This window comes from Rutidosis leptorrhynchoides, chromosome 3 (genome assembly GCF_046630445.1).
Source record: "Rutidosis leptorrhynchoides isolate AG116_Rl617_1_P2 chromosome 3, CSIRO_AGI_Rlap_v1, whole genome shotgun sequence".
NCBI lineage: Eukaryota > Viridiplantae > Streptophyta > Magnoliopsida > Asterales > Asteraceae > Rutidosis > Rutidosis leptorrhynchoides.
The window spans coordinates 122,787,382-122,801,488 of record NC_092335.1 but is presented as its reverse complement, the minus strand read 5'-3'; positions in this window follow the sequence as shown (position 1 = coordinate 122,801,488).

The following is a 14,107-nucleotide window of genomic DNA, read 5'->3' as shown; positions in this document are numbered from 1 at the left end:
GATTCTTCTTCCGGTTCCGATTCTTCTTCCGGTTCCGACTCTTCTTCCGGTTCCTCTTCGGGAACTTGTGAATCAGTCCACGAATCATTCCAATTTACATTTGACTCTTCATTATTATTAGGTGAGTCAATGGGACTTGTTCTAGAGGTAGACATCTATCACATAATATCAAACACGTTAAGAGATTAATATATCACATAATATTCATATGTTAAAAATATATAGTTTCCAACAAAAATGTTAAGCAATCATTTTTAAAGAAAACACGGTCGAAGTCCAGACTCACTAATGCATCCTAACAAACTCGATAAGACACACTAATGCAAATTTTCTGGTTCTCTAAGACCAACGCTCGGATACCAACTGAAATGTCCCGTTCTTATTGATTAAAAACGTTCCATATTAATTGATTTCGTTGCGAGGTTTTGACCTCTATATGAGACGTTTTTCAAAGACTGCATTCATTTTTAAACAAACCATAACCTTTATTTCATCAATAAAGGTTTAAAAAGCTTTACGTAGATTATCAAATAATGATAATCTAAAATATCCTGTTTACACACGACCATTACATAATGGTTTACAATACAAATATGTTACAACAAAATAAGTTCCTTGAATGCAGTTTTTACACAATATCATACAAGCATGGACTCCAAATCTTGTCCTTATTTAAGTATGCGACAGCGGAAGCTCTTAATAATCTCCTGAGAATAAACATGCTTAAAAAGTCAACAAAAATGTTGGTGAGTTATAGGTTTAACCTATATATATCAAATCGTAACAATAGACCACAAGATTTCATATTTCAATACACATCCCATACATAGAGATAAAAATCATTCATATGGTGAACACCTGGTAACCGACAATAACAAGATGCATATATAAGAATATCCCCATCATTCCGGGACACCCTTCGGATATGATATAAATTTCGAAGTACTAAAGCATCCGGTACTTTGGATGGGGTTTGTTAGGCCCAATAGATCTATCTTTAGGATTCGCGTCAATTAGGGTGTCTGTTCCCTAATTCTTAGATTACCAGACTTAATAAAAAGGGGCATATTCGATTTCGATAATTCAACCATAGAATGTAGTTTCACGTACTTGTGTCTATTTTGTAAATCATTTATAAAACCTGCATGTATTCTCATCCCAAAAATATTAGATTTTTAAAGTGGGACTATAACTCACTTTCACAGATTTTTACTTCGTCGGGAAGTAAGACTTGGCCACTGGTTGATTCACGAACCTATAACAATATATACATATATATCAAAGTATGTTCAAAATATATTTACAACACTTTTAATATATTTTGATGTTTTAAGTTTATTAAGTCAGCTGTCCTCGTTAGTAACCTACAACTAGTTGTCCACAGTTAGATGTACAGAAATAAATCGATAAATATTATCTTGAATCAATCCACGACCCAGTGTATACGTATCTCAGTATTGATCACAACTCAAACTATATATATTTTGGAATCAACCTCAACCCTGTATAGCTAACTCCAACATTCACATATAGAGTGTCTATGGTTGTTCCGAAATATATATAGATGTGTCGACATGATAGGTCGAAACATTGTATACGTGTCTATGGTATCTCAAGATTACATAATATATAATACAAGTTGATTAAGTTATGGTTGGAATAGATTTGTTACCAATTTTCACGTAGCTAAAATGAGAAAAATTATCCAATCTTGTTTTACCCATAACTTCTTCATTTTAAATCCGTTTTGAGTGAATCAAATTGCTATGGTTTCATATTGAACTCTATTTTATGAATCTAAACAAAAAAAATATAGGTTTCTAGTCGGAAAAATAAGTTACAAGTCGTTTTTGTAAAGGTAGTCATTTCAGTCGAAAGAACGACGTCTAGATGACCATTTTAGAAAACATACTTCCACTTTGAGTTTAACCATAATTTTTGGATATAGTTTCATGTTCATAATAAAAATCATTTTCTCAGAATAACAACTTTTAAATCAAAGTTTATCATAGTTTTTAATTAACTAACCCAAAACAGCCCGCGGTGTTACTACGACGGCGTAAATCCGGTTTTACGGTGTTTTTCGTGTTTCCAGGTTTTAAATCATTAAGTTAGCATATCATATAGATATAGAACATGTGTTTAGTTGATTTTAAAAGTCAAGTTAGAAGGATTAACTTTTGTTTGCGAACAAGTTTAGAATTAACTAAACTATGTTCTAGTGATTACAAGTTTAAACCTTCGAATAAGATAGCTTTATATGTATGAATCGAATGATGTTATGAACATCATTACTACCTTAAGTTCCTTGGATGAACCTACTGGAAAAGAGAAAAATGGATCTAGCTTCAATGGATCCTTGGATGGCTCAAAGTTCTTGAAGCAAAATCATGACACGAAAACAAGTTCAAGTAAGATCATCACTTGAAATAAGATTGTTATAGTTATAGAAATTGAACCAAAGTTTGAATATGATTATTACCTTGTATTAGAATGATAACCTACTGTAAGAAACAAAGATTTCTTGAGGTTGGATGATCACCTTACAAGATTGGAAGTGAGCTAGCAAACTTGAAAGTATTCTTGATTTTATGAAACTAGAACTTTTGGAATTTATGAAGAACACTTAGAACTTGAAGATAGAACTTGAGAGAGTTCAATTAGATGAAGAAAATTGAAGAATGAAAGTGTTTGTAGGTGTTTTTGGTCGTTGGTGTATGGATTAGATATAAAGGATATGTAATTTTGTTTTCATGTAAATAAGTCATGAATGATTACTCATATTTTTGTAATCTTATGAGATATTTCATGCTAGTTGCCAAATGATGGTTCCCACATGTGTTAGGTGACTCACATGGGCTGCTAATAGCTGATCATTGGAGTGTATATACCAATAGTACATACATCTAAAAGCTGTGTATTGTACGAGTACGAATACGGGTGCATACGAGTAGAATTGTTGATGAAACTGAACGAGAATGTAATTGTAAGCATTTTTGTTAAGTAGAAGTATTTTGATAAGTGTATTGAAGTCTTTCAAAAGTGTATAAATACATATTAAAACACTACATGTATATACATTTTAACTGAGTCGTTAAGTCATCGTTAGTCGTTACATGTAAGTGTTGTTTTGAAACCTTTAGGTTAACGATCTTGTTAAATGTTGTTAACCCAATGTTTATAATAACAAAAGAGATTTTAAATTATTATATTATCATGATATTATGATGTACGAATATCTCTTAATATGATATATATACATTAAATGTCATTACAACGATAAACGTTACATATATGTCTCGTTTCAAAATCATTAAGTTAGTAGTCTTGTTTTTACATATGTAGTTCATTGTTAATATAATTAATGATATGTTTACTTATCATAATATCATGTTAACTATATATATAACCATATATATGTCATCATATAGTTTTTTTCAAGTTTTAACGTTCGTGAATCACCGGTCAACTTGGGTGGTCAATTGTCTATATGAAACCTATTTCAATTAATCAAGTCTTAACAAGTTTGATTGCTTAACATGTTGGAAACATTTAATCATGTAAACATCAATCTCAATTAATATATATAAACATGGAAAAGTTCGGGTCACTACAACAAACCCCATCCAAAGTACCGGATGCTTTAGTACTTCGAAATTTATATCATATCCGAAGGGTGTCCCGGAATGATGGGGATATTCTTATATATGCATCTTGTTAATGTCGGTTACCAGGTGTTCACCATATGAATGATTTTTATCTCTATGTATGGGATGTGTATTGAAATATGAAATCTTGTGGTCTATTATTATGATTTGTTATATATAGGTTAAACCTATAACTCACCAACATTTTTGTTGACGTTTTAAGCATGTTTATTCTCAGGTGATTATTAAAAGCTTCCGCTGTCGCATACTTAAATAAGGACGAGATTTGGAGTCCATGCTTGTATGATATTGTGTAAAAACTGCATTCAAGAAACTTATTTTGTTGTAACATATTTGTATTGTAAACCATTATGTAATGGTCGTGTGTAAACAGGATATTTTAGATTATCATTATTTGATAATCTACATAAAGCTTTTTAAACCTTTATTGATGAAATAAAGGTTATGGTTTGTTTTAAAATGAATGCAGTCTTTGAAAAACGTCTCATATAGAGGTCAAAACCTCGCAACGAAATTAATTAATATGGAACGTTTTTAATCAATAAGAACGGGACATTTCAGTTGGTATCCGAGCGTTGGTCTTAGAGAACCAGAATTTTGTATTAGTGTGTCTTATCGAGTTTGTTAGGATGCATTTGTGAGTCTGGACTTCGACCGTGTTTACTTGAAAAATGATTGCTTAACAAATTTTGTTGGAAACTATATATTTTTAACATGTGAATATTATGTGATATATTAATCTCTTAACGCGTTTGATATTATGTGATAGATGTCTACCTCTAGAACAAGTCCTATTGACTCACCTAATAATAATGAAGAGTCAAATGTAAATTGAAATGATTCGTGGACTGATTCACAAGTTCCCGAAGAGGAACCGGAAGAAGAGTCGGAACCGGAAGAAGAATCGGAACCGGAAGAAGAATCGGAACCGGATGAAGAAATAGAACCGGTGGGGGAAATAATAAAACGGTTAAGTAAAAGAAAATCCTCAACCAACCGACCAAGGTTAATTATGGTCAATGGTGTTTCCGCCAAGGAAGCAAAATATTGGGAGGATTACCAATTCTCCGATGAATCGGATTCCGACGAGAATTCCGATGATGTTATAGAAATTACCCCAACTGGATTTAAAAAGCCAAAAGAAAATAATAAGGGAAAGGGCATAAAAATAGAGAAATCTAATTCCAACCCCGATGAACTTTATATGTATCGTCAACCCCCGAAGTCCTTAAGTTGTAACAATGACCCGGGAACCTCTAAACCACCAGGTTTTTCTAAACCAATGTGGAAAACGACGGCTCGTATTAGGGGAACATCATATATCCCTAGAAACTTGGCAAAACGAACCAAAACCGAAGAAGAAGAAACAAGCGAGTCGGAATAAGATAGTTGTATTCGTGTGGTGTAATATATATAATATAGTGTGCTTATGCTTTATGATATATGTAAAAATTGCTTGTATTAATAAGTATTTTTTTTTTATGAATCTAACTCTTGTCTATTTTACAGTATAAAAACACAAAATGGATAGACAACCCAATATTTTAAGAGACCTACCCAGAGACATGATTGATGAAATCTTGTCTAGAGTCGGTCAGAATTCTTCGGCATAACTATTTAAGGCGAGATCAGTTTGTAAGACATTCAAAGAACGTTCCAAGAATGCCTTGGTTTATAAAAGGCTTTCGTTCGAAAGATGGGGGATATCACATTGGGAAATCCATAAGTTACGATGTGTTTACTTTGATGCATATATTGCGGGGAACCCAAATGCTATTTTACGCAATGGGTTAAGAAATTATTTTGACTCAATATATCCGAATATTGGACTTCGTGATTTAGAAAAAGTGGCTAACATGCAACATAAAGAAGCATGTTATGCTTACGGATTAGTAATGTTCGCTTCTCACCAAAGTGAGAACAAGAACATCGGGCTACAACTATTAAACAAAACGTTCCCACAAGTGACGGAGTCAGTAATTGGGGTAAGAAATGAGGTTTTTAGATTGTTACGGGATTGTTGGACATTACGTAACCCTCGTCCCTTTGACGACGTTACAACACGCTGTCTTATCAACGGCCATAACGGTTATGTTCCACAAGACCAAGGATGGGAAGTAATCCTAGTAAAACCAGAATGCATAACTTGTTTCTGGACGTATGAATTACGTGTCTTTATTGCCTTTGCTGAACGACTTGTGTAGTAGCTAGAATTATCTTCACAACCATCTTGTATCAAATTTATTGTGTGCTATATTTTACGCTATATGTAAAATAAGCGGTATTGTAAGTTTGTAAAATATTGTGTAAAAGTTTGAACGCGAAATATTATTATAATCAGTTTTTCATATAGAATTGTAGTAGTTAAATTGTATATTAGCTACTAAGTATGAACTTAACGGGTAGGTGCTACCCGAATTTAAACTTATAAAACGCTAATATGAAGAAAAAGCTTTTATAAATGAGTTCATATTATGCTACGAAATACTATTAACTACTCTTAATATTCTGTATGATTAACTTGTTCCATTTGACTATTTTGAAGGAAATGGCACCGACTACTCGACACACCGTGAATATGAATGAAGAGGAATTCCGTACTTTTCTAGCTTCAAACATAGCCGCATTACAGGCTACGCTACATACCAACAATAACCTTGGATCTAGCAGTACAGGAAATCATGTAGGATGCACCTAAAAGAATTCACTGCCTGCAAACCTTTGGAATTTGATGGAACCGAAGGACCGATCGGATTGAAATGGTGGACCGAGAAGGTCGAATCGGTGTTTGCCATAAGTAAGTGTACTGAAGAGGACAAAGTGAAGTACGCGACGCATACCTTCACAGGTTCTGCGTTAACATGGTGGAATACCTATCTAGAGCAAGTGGGACAAGATGATGCGTACGCACTACCGTGGTCAGCATTCAAGCACTTGATGAACGAGAAGTACCGTCCCAGAACCGAGGTCAATAAGCTCAAGACAGAACTTAGAGGGTTACGAACCCAACGATTTGATATTACCACGTACGAAAGACGATTTACAGAATTATGCCTATTGTGTCTGGGAGCGTTCGAAGATGAGGAAGAGAAGATCGACGAGTTTGTGAAAGGATTACCGGAAAGAATCCAAGAAGATATAAGTTCACACGAGCCCGCCTCCATACAACAGGCATGTAGAATGGCTCACAAACTAGTGAACCAGATTGAGGAAAGAATTAAAGAACAGACGGCTGAAGAGGCCAATGTGAAGCAAGTCAAAAGAAAGTGGAAGGAAAACGGTGATAAGAATCACCAATACAACAACAACAACAATTACAATAATAATCGCAACAATTATCCCAACAATCGCAACATCAATCGCAACTACAACAAACGGCCCAACAATAACAACAACAGCAGCAACTACAACAATCATCCCAACAACAATAACAACCGCAATAACAACAACAATCAGAAGCAGCTATGCCAAAGGTGTGAAAAGTATCACTCGGGGTTCTGCACCAAATTTTGCAACAAGTGTAAAAGAAATGGTCATAGCGCGGCGAAGTGTGAGGTCTACGGACCAGGGGCTAACAGAACGAAAGGAAAAAATGGTGTCGGAACGAGTAATGGCGGAGCAAGTAGTGTCGGAGCAAGTTATGCCAATGTAGTTTGTTATAAATGTGGAAAACTGGGCCACATTATTAGAAATTGCCCGAACCAGGAGAACACAAATGGACAAGGCCGCGGAAGATTTTTCAATATTAATGCAGCAGAGGCACAGGAAGACCCGGAGCTTGTTACGGGTACGTTTCTTATTGACAATAAATCTGCTTACGTTTTATTTGATTCGGGTGCAGATAGAAGCTATATGAGTAGAGATTTTTGTGCTAAATTAAGTGGTCCATTGACGCCGTTAGATAGTAAATTTTTACTCGAATTAGCAAACGGTAAATTAATTTCAGCAGATAATATATGCCGGAATCGAGAAATTAAACTGGGTAGCGAAATATTTAAGATTGACTTGATACCAGTAGAGTTAGGGAGTTTTGATGTGATAATCGGTATGGACTGGTTGAAAGAAGTGAAAGCAGAGATCGTTTATTACAAAAATGCAATTCGCATTATACGAGAAAAAGGAAAACCCTTAATGGTGTACGGAGAAAAGGGCAACATGAAGCTACATCTTATTAGTAATTTGAAGGCACAAAAACTAATAAGAAAAGGTTGCTATGCTGTTCTAGCACACGTCGAGAAAGTACAAATTGAAGAAAAGAGCATCAATGATGTTCCCGTCACAAAAGAATTTCCCGATGTATTTCCGAAAGAATTACCGGGACTACCTCCACATCGATCTGTTGAATTTCAAATAGATCTTGTACCAGGAGCTGCACCAATAGCTCGTACTCCTTATAGACTCGCACCCAGCGAGATGAAAGAACTGCAAAGCCAACTGCAAGAACTATTAGAACGTGGTTTCATTCGACCAAGCACATCACCATGGGGAGCTCCTGTTTTGTTTGTCAAGAAGAAGGATGGTACATTTAGGTTGTGTATTGACTACAGAGAGTTGAACAAACTTACCATCAAAAACCGTTATCCACTGCCAAGAATTGACGACTTATTTGATCAACTACAAGGCTTGTCGGTTTATTCGAAGATCGATTTACGTTCTGGATATCATCAAATGCGAGTAAAGGAGGATGATATTCCAAAAACTGCTTTTAGGACGCCTTATGGTCATTACGAGTTTATGGTTATGCCGTTTGGATTGACTAACGCACCAGCTGTGTTCATGGACCTTATGAACCGAGTGTGTGGGCCATATCTTGACAAGTTTGTCATTGTTTTCATCGATGACATACTTATTTACTCAAAGAATGATCAAGAGCATGAAGAACATTTGAGAAAAGTGCTAGAAGTATTGAGGAAAGAAAAACTGTACGCTAAGTTTTCAAAGTGTGCATTTTGGTTGGAAGAAGTTCAATTCCTCGGTCACATAGTGAACAAAGAAGGTATCCAGGTGGACCCGGCAAAGATCGAAACCGTTGAAAAGTGGGAAACCCCAAAAACTCCGAAGCATATACGTCAATTTTTAGGATTGGCTGGTTACTACAGAAGATTCATCCAAGATTTCTCCAAAATAGCAAAACCCTTGACTGCATTAATGCATAAAGGGAAGAAATTTGAATGGAAGGATGAACAAGAGAAGGCGTTTCAATTATTGAATAAAAAGCTAACTACGGCACCTATATTGTCATTGCCTGAAGGGAATGATGATTTTGTGATTTATTGTGACGCATCAAAGCAAGGTCTCGGTTGTGTATTAATGCAACGGACGAAGGTGATTGCTTATGCGTCTAGACAATTGAAGATTCACGAGCAAAATTATACGACGCATGATTTGGAATTAGGTGCGGTTGTTTTTGCATTAAAGACTTGGAGGCACTACTTATATGGGGTCAAAAGTATTATACATACCGACCACAAAAGTCTTCAGCACATATTTAATCAGAAACAACTGAATATGAGGCAGCGTAGGTGGATTGAATTGTTGAATGATTACGACTTTGAGATTCGTTACCACCCAGGGAAGGCAAATGTGGTAGCCGACGCCTTGGGCAGAAAGGACAGAGAACCCATTCGAGATATGAGAGAAATGGTACTTAGAGAAGCTCATAAAACCAGATACTCAATACATCCTGGAACGGGGAAGATGTTCAAGGATCTCAAGAAACATTTTTGGTGACCGGGTATGAAAGCCGATGTTGCTAAATACGTAGGAGAATGTTTGACATGTTCTAAGGTCAAAGCTGAGCATCAAAAACCATCAGGTCTACTTCAACAACCCGAAATCCCGGAATGGAAATGGGAAAACATTACCATGGATTTCATCACTAAATTGCCAAGGACTGCAAGTGGTTTTGATACTATTTGGGTAATAGTTGATCATCTCACCAAATCAGCACACTTCCTGCCAATAAGAGAAAATGACAAGATGGAGAAGTTAGCACGACTGTATTTGAAGGAAGTCATCTCCAGACATGGAATACCAATCTCTATTATCTCTGATAGGGATGGCAGATTTATTTCAAGATTCTGGCAGACATTACAGCAAGCATTAGGAACTCGTCTAGACATGAGTACTGCCTATCACAAAGTGATGGGCAGAGCGAAAGGACGATACAAACGCTTGAAGACATGCTACGAGCATGTGTTATTAATTTTGGAAACAGTTGGGATCGACATCTACCGTTAGCAGAATTTTCCTACAACAACAGCTACCATTCAAGCATTGAGATGGCGCCGTTTGAAGCACTTTATGGTAGAAAGTGCAGGTCTCCGATTTTTTGGAGTGAAGTGAGGGATAGACAGATTACGGGTCCGGAGATAATACAAGAAACTACTGAGAAGATCATCCAAATTCAACAACGGTTGAAAACCGCCCAAAGTGGACAAAAGAGCTACGCCGACATTAAAAGAAAAGATATAGAATTTGAAATTGGAGAGATGGTCATGCTTAAGGTTGCACCTTGGAAAGGTGTTGTTCGATTTGGTAAACGAGGGAAATTAAATCCAAGGTATATTGGACCATTCAAGATTATTGATCGTGTCGGACCAGTAGCTTACCGACTTGAGTTACCTCAACAACTCGCGGCTGTACATAACACTTTCCACGTCTCGAATTTGAAGAAATGTTTTGCTAAAGAAGATCTCACTATTCCGTTAGATGAAATCCAAATCAACGAAAAACTTCAATTCATCGAAGAACCCGTCGAAATAATGGATCGTGAGGTTAAAAGACTTAAGCAAAATAAGATACCAATTGTTAAGGTTCGATGGAATGCTCGTAGAGGACCCGAATTCACCTGGGAACGAGAAGATCAGATGAAGAAGAAATACCCGCATTTATTTCCAGAAGATACGTCAACACCTCCAACTGCTTAAAATTTCGGGACGAAATTTATTTAACGGGTAGGTACTGTAGTGACCCGAACTTTTCCATGTTTATATATATATTAAATGAAATTTTTATTTACATGATTAAGTGTTTTCAACATGTTAAGCAATCAAACTTGTTAAGACTTGGTTAATTGAAATAGGTTTCATATAGACAATTGACCACCCAAGTTGACCGGTGATTCACGAACGTTAAAACTTGTAAAAACTATATGATGACATATATATGGTTATATATATAGTTAACATGATATTATGATAAGTAAACATATCATTAAGTATATTAACAATGAACTTCATTTGTAAAAACAAGACAACTAACTTAATGATTTTGAAACGAGACATATATGTAACGATTATCGTTGTAACGACATTTAATGTATATATATCATATTAAGATATATTCATACATCATAATATCATGATAATATAATAATTTAAAATCTCATTTGATATTATAAACATTGGGTTAACAACATTTAACAAGATCGTTAACCTAAAGGTTTCAAAACAACACTTACATGTAACGACTAACGATGACTTAACGACTCAGTTAAAATGTATATATATGTAGTGTTTTAATATGTATTCATACACTTTTGAAAGACTTCAAGACACTTATCAAAATACTTCTACTTAACAAAAATGCTTACAATTACATCCTCGTTCAGTTTCATCAACAATTATACTCGTATGCACCCGTATTAGTACTCGTACAATACACAGCTTTTAGATGTATGTACTATTGGTATATACACTCCAATGATCAGCTCTTAGCAGCCCATATGAGTCACCTAACACATGTGGGAACCATCATTTGGCAACTAGCATGAAATATCTCATAAAATTACAAAAATATGAGTAATCATTCATGACTTATTTACATGAAAACAAAATTACATATCCTTTATATCTAATCCATACACCAATGACCAAAAACACCTACAAACACTTTCATTCTTCAATTTTCTTCATCTAATTAATCTCTCTCAAGTTCTATCTTCAAGTTCTAAGTGTTCTTCATAAATTCTACAAGTTCTAGTTTCATAAAATCAAGAATACTTCCAAGTTTGCTAGCTTACTTTCAATCTTGTAGACTGATCATCCAACCTCAAGAAATCTTTCTTATTTATAGTAAGATATCTTTTTAATATAAGGTAATACTCATATTCAAACTTTGGTTCAATTTCTATAACTATAACAATCTTATTTCGAGTGATGATCTTACTTGAACTTGTTTTCGTGTCATGATTCTGCTTCAAGAATTTCGAGCCATCCAAGGATCCGTTGAAGCTAGATCCATTTTTCTCTTTTCCAGTAGGTTTATCCAAGGAACTTAAGGTATTAATGATGTTCATAACATCATTCAATTCATACATGAAAAGCTATCATATTCGAAGTGGTAAACTTGTAATCACTAGAACATAGTTTAGTTAATTCTAAACTTGTTCGCAAATAAAGTTAATCCTTCTAACTACACTTTTAAAATAAACTATACACATTTTCTATATCTATATGATATGCTAACTTAATGATTTAAAACCCGGAAACACGATAAACACCATAAAACCGGATTTACGCTGTCGTAGTTACAACCGGGAGCTGTTTTGGTTTGGATAATTAAAAACTATGAAAAACTTTGATTTCAAAGCTATAATTCTGGGAAAATAATTTTTCTTATGAAAATGAAACCATATCCAAAAATCATGGTTAAACTCAAAGTGAAAGTATGTTTTTCAAAACAGTCATCAAGATGTCATTCTTTCGACGGAAATGACTACCTCTTTCAAAAATTACTTGTAACTTGTATTTCCAACTATAAACCTATACCTTTTCTATTTAGTTTCATAAAGTCAAGTTCAATACGAAACCGTGGCCGCTTAAATCACTCAAAATGGATTAGAAACGAAGAAATGGCGAGCAAAACAAAATTTTTAAAAACTACTCATTTTAACTACGTGAAAATTGGTAACAAATCTATTCCAACCATAACTTAATCAACTTGAATTGTATATTATGTAATCTTGAGATACCATAGACACGTATACAATGTTTCGACCTATCATGTCGACACATCTATATATATTTCGGAACAACCATAGACACTCTATATGTGAATGTTGGAGTTAGCTATACAGGGTTGAGGTTGATTCCAAAATATATATAGTTTGAGTTGTGATCAATACTGAGATACATATACACTGGGTCGTGGATTGATTCAAGATAATATTTATCGATTTATTTCTGTACATCTAACTGTGGACAACTAGTTGTAGGTTACTAACGAGGACAGCTAACTTAATAAACTTAAAACATCAAAATGTATTAAAAGTATTGTAAATATATTTTGAACATACTTTGATATATATGTATATATTGTTATAGGTTCGTGAATCAACCAGTGGCCAAGTCTTACTTCCCAACGAAGTAAAAATCTGTGAAAGTGAGTTATAGTCCCACTTTTAAAATCTAATATTTTTGGGATGAGAATACATGCAGGTTTTATAAATGATTTACAAAATAGACACAAGTACGTGAAACTACATTCTATGGTTGAATTATCGAAATCGAATATGCCCCTTTTTATTAAATCTGGTAATCTAAGAATTAGGGAACAGACACCCTAATTGACGCGAATCCTAAAGATAGATCTATTGGGCCTAACAAACCCCATCCAAAGTCCGAATGCTTTAGTACTTCGAAATTTATATCATATCCGAAGGGTGTCCCGGAATGATGGGGATATTCTTATATATGCATCTTGTTAATGTCGGTTACCAGGTGTTTACCATATGAATGATATTTATCTCTATGTATGGGATGTGTATTGAAATATGAAATCTTGTGGTCTATTATTATAATTTGATAATATATAGGTTAAACCTATAACTCACCAACATTTTTGTTGACGTTTTAAGCATGTTTATTCTCAGGTGATTATTAAGAGCTTCCGCTGTCGCATACTTAAATAAGGACGAGATTTGGAGTCCATGCTTGTATGATATTGTGTAAAAACTGCATTCAAGAAACTTATTTCGTTGTAACATATTTGTATTGTAAACCATTATGTAATGGTCGCGTGTAAACAGGATATTTTAGATTATCATTATTTGATAATCTACGTAAAGCTTTTTAAACCTTTATTGATGAAATAAAGGTTATGGTTTGTTTTAAAATGAATGCAGTATTTGAAAAACGTCTCATATAGAGGTCAAAACCTCGCAACGAAATCAATTAATATGGAACGTTTTTAATCAATAAGAACGGGACATTTCAGGTATATGGATTAGATATAAAGGATGTGTAATTTTGTTTACTTGTAAATAATTCATGAATGATTACTCATATTTTTGTAATTTTATGAGATATTTCATGCTAGTTACTAAATGATGGTTCCCATATGTGTTAGGTGACTCACATGGGCTGCTAAGAGCTGATAATTGGAGTGTATATACCAATAGTACATACATCTAAAAGCTGTGTATTGTACGAGTACGA